Below are 5,674 nucleotides of genomic sequence, written 5' to 3'. Positions count from 1 at the left end.
TCTTTCCTGCCTATGCAGGGGGTCGGACTCGATGATCTATTGAGGTCCCTTCCGACCCTAGCATCTATGAATCTATGAAAGCAGGTGCTGTGGTCAGGCTGGGCATCCTCCCAGCCTCCAGGAAAGGCTGAGACAGCCTGGCTACTAATGGCCTGGCAAGAAGCTCGCTGGGTACAACTCCCACCAACCCCCAACAACTGCTCCGTGTTGCTCCCCTGCACCACCCTCAGCCCAGGACACACACATCTACAACAGGGGACAGACCCCATCACTGCACCCAATGGTGCCCAGCAGGGGGCAGCAGATTTCTTCTACAGCTCATTTCCACCACCAACCTGCCCACAACCACGCTCTGCAAGAGGGCTCAGGTGGGAGAGGGACTGCAGAGGCACGTGGCAGTCCAGCAGAGATTGTTGGCTGATGTCAGCCTTTCCCTTCCAAACCCAAGCGAGGGCCCCAGGGTCCCAACAGGGACTGCTCCCTGCACGGGTTCCCAATGTGCACAAACACTGCCAGGAACTGTCTGTTCTTCCACGCAGCCAATTCCCAGAAGGTCAAGGCCACTGGCACTGCCAGGAAAGGCTCCACTTGCTTATCAGCTGCTGTGTGTGAACAGCTGGAGCCAAAGGGGCAGCATCACATCAACTCCCAGACACCAGAGTCAACTTGGAGCAGATGCTGAGCTGGAGATGCAGGCTCTCGGCAGAAAACCGTGTTAAAGATCATCATCACCCACCCAGGCAAGAGCTGAGCGGTCGAGGAATGAGCAGCAGGGGAGTAGCAGAGGCTGGGCAGAGAGGAGGCCCAGGCAAGGCCAAAGCTGTCCTCTCCGATGGGCAGGCAGAGGGGAGACCCCTCTCTAGCACTCAGCTCTCCTCAGGAGGGCCTGGGGATCTCGGGAGCAAGGCTGACACATTTCAAGATCTCTCAGATTGAGAGTACTCAGTGCATTTACAGTGTCCAGCCTACCTGGGGTAAGGTGAGGGCTTCTCACCACTGGTTAATGGGTGGGAAAACTGAGGCATAGTAAAGAAACCTGCCTTGACCTACAGAGTGATACTGCGTCACAGGCAGGCACAGAACTGGGGACTTCTGGTACCCAGACCTCTGCACAGCGCTGCCTCGCCCAAAGCATCACGGGAATGGGGGCTGCCACCTCTACCATCCCTGGGGTGCCCACCAACCCCAGCAAAGCAGGCAGGGTCCTGCTGCCCACTCCCTGCGTGAGGCCAGGATCATGCTGCAACTCTCACAGAGTCATGCCCTGGTGCACTGGTTCTCAAACACTCAAGGTCACAGACCCCTTCCTAGCTTGTTACACTGCTGTACACCCCTGCCAACCAGAGTATAACCTCCCCAAGCAACCTCCGAGATGGCAGAGGAGTAGTATGGGGGTGTTTCTATTTCCCACTTGCCTTTGCCTTTCCCATTCTTTCACCTCAGAGACACCAGGGCAACCCTACTGCATCCCATACTGGGGTGGGGGAAACCTGCTGGCAATCACGTAGCAAGGAGACAGCTATGCCAGCCAAACCACTGGCACTCACCAGCTCAGAGGAGCCACCTCCTTACTGACCAGAGCCAAATACCTCCCCTTCCCCATGTCCTGACGTGGGGGACTTACTTGAGTCCTATCTGGAGATTCACTGGTTCTGTGCAGAGACAATCACTGAGGAGCAGGGGGCTCGGGGCGCATTCACAGCCAGCACAGCTTCCAGGACCTGGAGGAGAGAGAGAGGGGCAGTTGGAGGGCAAGCGGGCAGGAGTGTAGAGGGGTGGTCACCACGTTCCTCCCAGCTGTCCTGCTGGAACAAAGCAACACGGTCTAACCACCCAGGGAAGATCACTCCCCAACAGAGCCTGCCTTCTCTTCTGAGGCTGGCATGAATGCAGCTGCAGGCCAGCACAGTCTGCTCTCCCTGCACAATGCCAGGAAGCTGCATCCCCACTCCCTCTGCACAGACCCCAAGGGGATGCAAGGGAGAAAATGCCTGATTAGTGCTCCCAGGTCCCAGTTGGGGCTCTGGAGAGAGGGACTAGCCAAGAACCACAGCCACAAGGCACCCTGCTAGCTGTGCATGGCACTTGTGGGCTGGATGCAGCAACACTCGTTTCTACTCTATCCCCAGTTCCATCCTCAATGAATAACTAGTGCCTAGACCCTGCCATTGCCTGAAAGCACCGCCTTCCCACCTGCTTGCCTACCTCAAAGCTTTGGGCAATACCTTCACTGCAGGCTTCTTGCATGGAAAGACCAACTCCCCTTACCCCCAGCTCCAAGCATCCAGTCCAACTCACTCAGGCAGGGAGTGCAGCCAGCCAGCGTGTACCCTGTGGCAGAAAGGGAGCTGTGCGCTGGGGTGCGAGAGCCCGTCTGAGCTGCCAGGGAGCTCAAAAAGAGACCCATGAACCCGAGAGCGAGGTGAACTAGTGTTGTGCTCGCTGCGTTACATTTTAACCATGCTGCTAATGAGACTAACGCATGTCCCAGTGCCTCTTCCTGGGGCACAGCCATACCTACATTTACAGTATTTGCCCATCATTAATCCTTGACCCTGACACTTTTTTTCATATAAAAATAAAACAATAAAACAGATGAGGCAAAACATCAAGCGTCATCACCAGCCCCCGCTCTGCTGCCTACTATGGTAAGGCATGCACAAGAAGTGGGCCTTACCAAGGGCCACAGGAAGAGGACCAGATGTATCTAGCATCCTAAAAGAATCCAGTTGCAGGAAACCCTGCAGAAGGCAGCTGTTGAGTTGCCAGCCCCTATGCAAAGTGTCCTCCTCATTCCTGAGATCTAGAGCCGGGGTGAGGCCCCAGGTCCAAAGGGTCTGCATCCCTCCCAGGGTCTGTATTTGTCCTCTTCCAGGACACTGACCAGGCTGGAGGGAGCAGCTGGAGTAGGAGTGTGGAGCTGGAAGGGACCAGGATCTTACCTCCTGCTTTGCACAGCAGATCTCCCCAGAATACAGTGACCCAAGGCCCGTGGGAAAGTCCTTGGGGCTGTTTCTCTGGCTGTTCCTCCCTCACTGGGTTCACTACCAGGCAGAGTCAGCAAAAACACTATGCACCCACCCCCAGCAGCACAGTCCCACACAACAAGGCACATGACCAGAGCGGGAACACTCTAAGAAATCAGCCCAGCCCAGGCTCTTGCATCTCCAGATCACTCTTCTGGGCCCACAAAGGAAGGTACCCAGCCATAGGGCCCAGCACATACCAGGCTTCCTGCTGGTGTTCAGGGACAAGGCTACAGCTCAACAATCTCAGAGGCATTTGTGATATGGCTGGTCTCCGTGGGAGGGCAGGACTGTGTCTCTGGGATACACAACACCGCTACACTTGTGCGGCTAGGACCTTATCGGGGGAACTTTGCGTGCCAGAGAAAGTGTCTGTAGGAAGGTCGGTGGCCCCTGCTGGGATGACTGAGGCCACAGGCTCCTGCTCTTGCAGAGTCCTTCTTCCCACCTTTCTGCTACACAGCAAGCAGGGCATCATGGCCTAGAAGCCTCTCTCAAGGGCAGAGCTGAAGCCAGCCAGTGACAGGCACAGCTCCTTTCACCAGCCCCAAGGTTCGGGACTCTGGGCCTCCATGGGTTTCTCTCCAGCAGCTGGAAGACACTGAAGAGGGTGTGGGGAGAGCCTGCAGCACAAGAGACCCAGGCTCAGCTCCTAGCTCTGGCACTGATGCCTTGTCAGACCCTTAGTCTCTATACTTGCTTGGGATGCTGATTTGTGCAGCTCCTGGGTGCTCCCCTCTCCACACCAGCATTTCTCAAACTGGGATAAGCAGCAAAGGTCCAGAGTGGCAGCGACTAGGAGAAAGGGAAACGGGAAGCGCAGAAGAGGAATAGCCAGAGAACAGCAAGCATTTTGGACACTGGGGAGATGTCGGGGTGGGTACAGTGACCTTGGAGTGTTCCTTTTTTCTTTTTTTTTTTTTTAAATCAGCCATAGCACAGCGCCAGAAGGGCAAAGGGCAGGAGAGACATACAGCTAGGGTTACATGACCCCAAAGTAGTCAGAAAAGCACAGACAGAAGGGGAAATCCGCCTTCCAGCTCCCTGCCATCGCACAAACAGCCCCTTGCTGATGCGCTGCAGACTGGTGTCTCCTGTAGGAGCTGACCTAAGACGCTTCTGGATGCCGTCCAGCCAACCCATCTGAAAGCACAAGGGTTCAGTTCACTGGGCAGAGACGTTTTTGGAATGGCAAGGCCTCTCCTGAGGGACTTGGGCAGCCAGGAGCCCTCCTCCCAGCCCCAACGCTGTCCAGAGCAGGGTGGGGAAGAGAAGACTCAAGCATCTCCCATCCAAGCCAAACGTTGTGCAAATCCGCTGCTTTCCCATTAAAAGGGGATCGACATTCTCACAGTCTTAAAAGCTTACAGCCACTTTGAAATCTTTGTTTTCCCAAAAGCACCAGGAAGCCTTGAAGAGAAGGGAGTTTTTGACTGCTCTGCAAAGGGCTTATGTGCAAGGCTGGAACTTAACTCCTCCGGTCCCAAGTGCAGAGAAAGGTAATTCACTTAGGAACATGTTTGGCACAGCATGTGGGGCCTCCCCAGTCACCCCTCTACTCACCCCACACCAGCAAGGACTGCAGTAGCTGTATTACACTCTCCTCAGCTCCCAGTCTGCTCCAGAGCCTCAATGCAGGGGATGAGACCCAGCCTGAGACAGTGGAAAGCAACCCACCCCCAGTTTGATCAGCGCTAAAGGATTTCCTTTTCCACGCTCCTTCTCTCTTCCCCATTCCCAACATCCAGCTTAGCAGCTGCCCCTTTTCTCCCAGCCTGAAAAAACAGTAAATGCAGGAATCGCTTAGGAGGGATACACAGGGCCAGTACCAGATGCCCAGGCTAAACGTGGGCAGCTGGGGAAGAGAAGTTTCTTCCTTACTTATATCAGTGGCTGGCTCAGGCCCTGATCTGCTGAGGTCCCTTCCGACCCTCATATCAATGAATCTATAAGACTCCTCACACTAGCCAGGACAAAAATGATGAAGAGCAGAGGAGATATTTGTTCTGACTACGCTCTTCCTCTTTAAACTGCCACACTGACATCTGGGTTTCAACTCCTCTCTGAATAACAACAGTTAATGTAGACCCTGTGCACTGACATTGCTCCTTGCAGCCCCCAGCCCTCTGTACCGTGCTGCAGGAGCTCCTCTGGCCCCTTGCAAACCTCCGCTACAGAGCCAAAATATAAACCACTGTATCATTTGCAGATCTGGGACACATCCCTGCCCAATCCCCTCTCCCAGCTAAACGAAGCCAACAGCTCTAGTCTGTAGCACACGCCTTGCTCAAAGCCTCCCGCTGGCCTGGACTCTGACCACCAAAGTCGTCTGCTTGGTGAGATACAATAAGTACATTCTTGTACCTGTGAGACGTTCAAAACCAACGCCACCGAAAACAAGGGCGCCTTCCCAGAAGCCTCGGGGGCTGGAATTCATGGAAACTATGAGCCAGCACCACTTGCAGCCTCCCTCTGCCAAGTCCGTGTCCCGAGAAGCAGGAGTGGAAAGAAAATGAATATGCAAGGCAGTAACAGCTAGCAGCGCTGCTCTCACACGCCTGCAGTTTTTCATCTCAGGCGCCTGACACACGAGGCCTGCAAGGTGGGTGCTAAGCAGACCAGGGAAGGGAAGAGACCAGTCCATAACC

At 55.0% G+C, this 5,674-nt stretch overlaps 1 protein-coding gene across 1 annotated transcript in view; it reads right to left on the bottom strand.

The window, feature by feature from the left end:
* The window catches only part of SLC39A14 (solute carrier family 39 member 14), a 23,301-nt gene extending 17,918 nt beyond the window's left edge, over nucleotides 1–5,383 (bottom strand). Inside the window, 2 exon segments of the mRNA XM_025210339.1 lie at nucleotides 1,625–1,721; nucleotides 3,727–5,383. The gene's annotated coding sequence lies outside the window, so the exon portion shown is untranslated.
* Nucleotides 5,384–5,674: the final 291 nt, after the last annotated feature.

The sequence above is a fragment of the Alligator sinensis genome, unplaced genomic scaffold, assembly GCF_000455745.1.
Source record: "Alligator sinensis unplaced genomic scaffold, ASM45574v1 scaffold722_1, whole genome shotgun sequence".
Classification (NCBI taxonomy): domain Eukaryota; kingdom Metazoa; phylum Chordata; order Crocodylia; family Alligatoridae; genus Alligator; species Alligator sinensis.
This window is presented reverse-complemented; position numbering and strand designations above follow the sequence as displayed.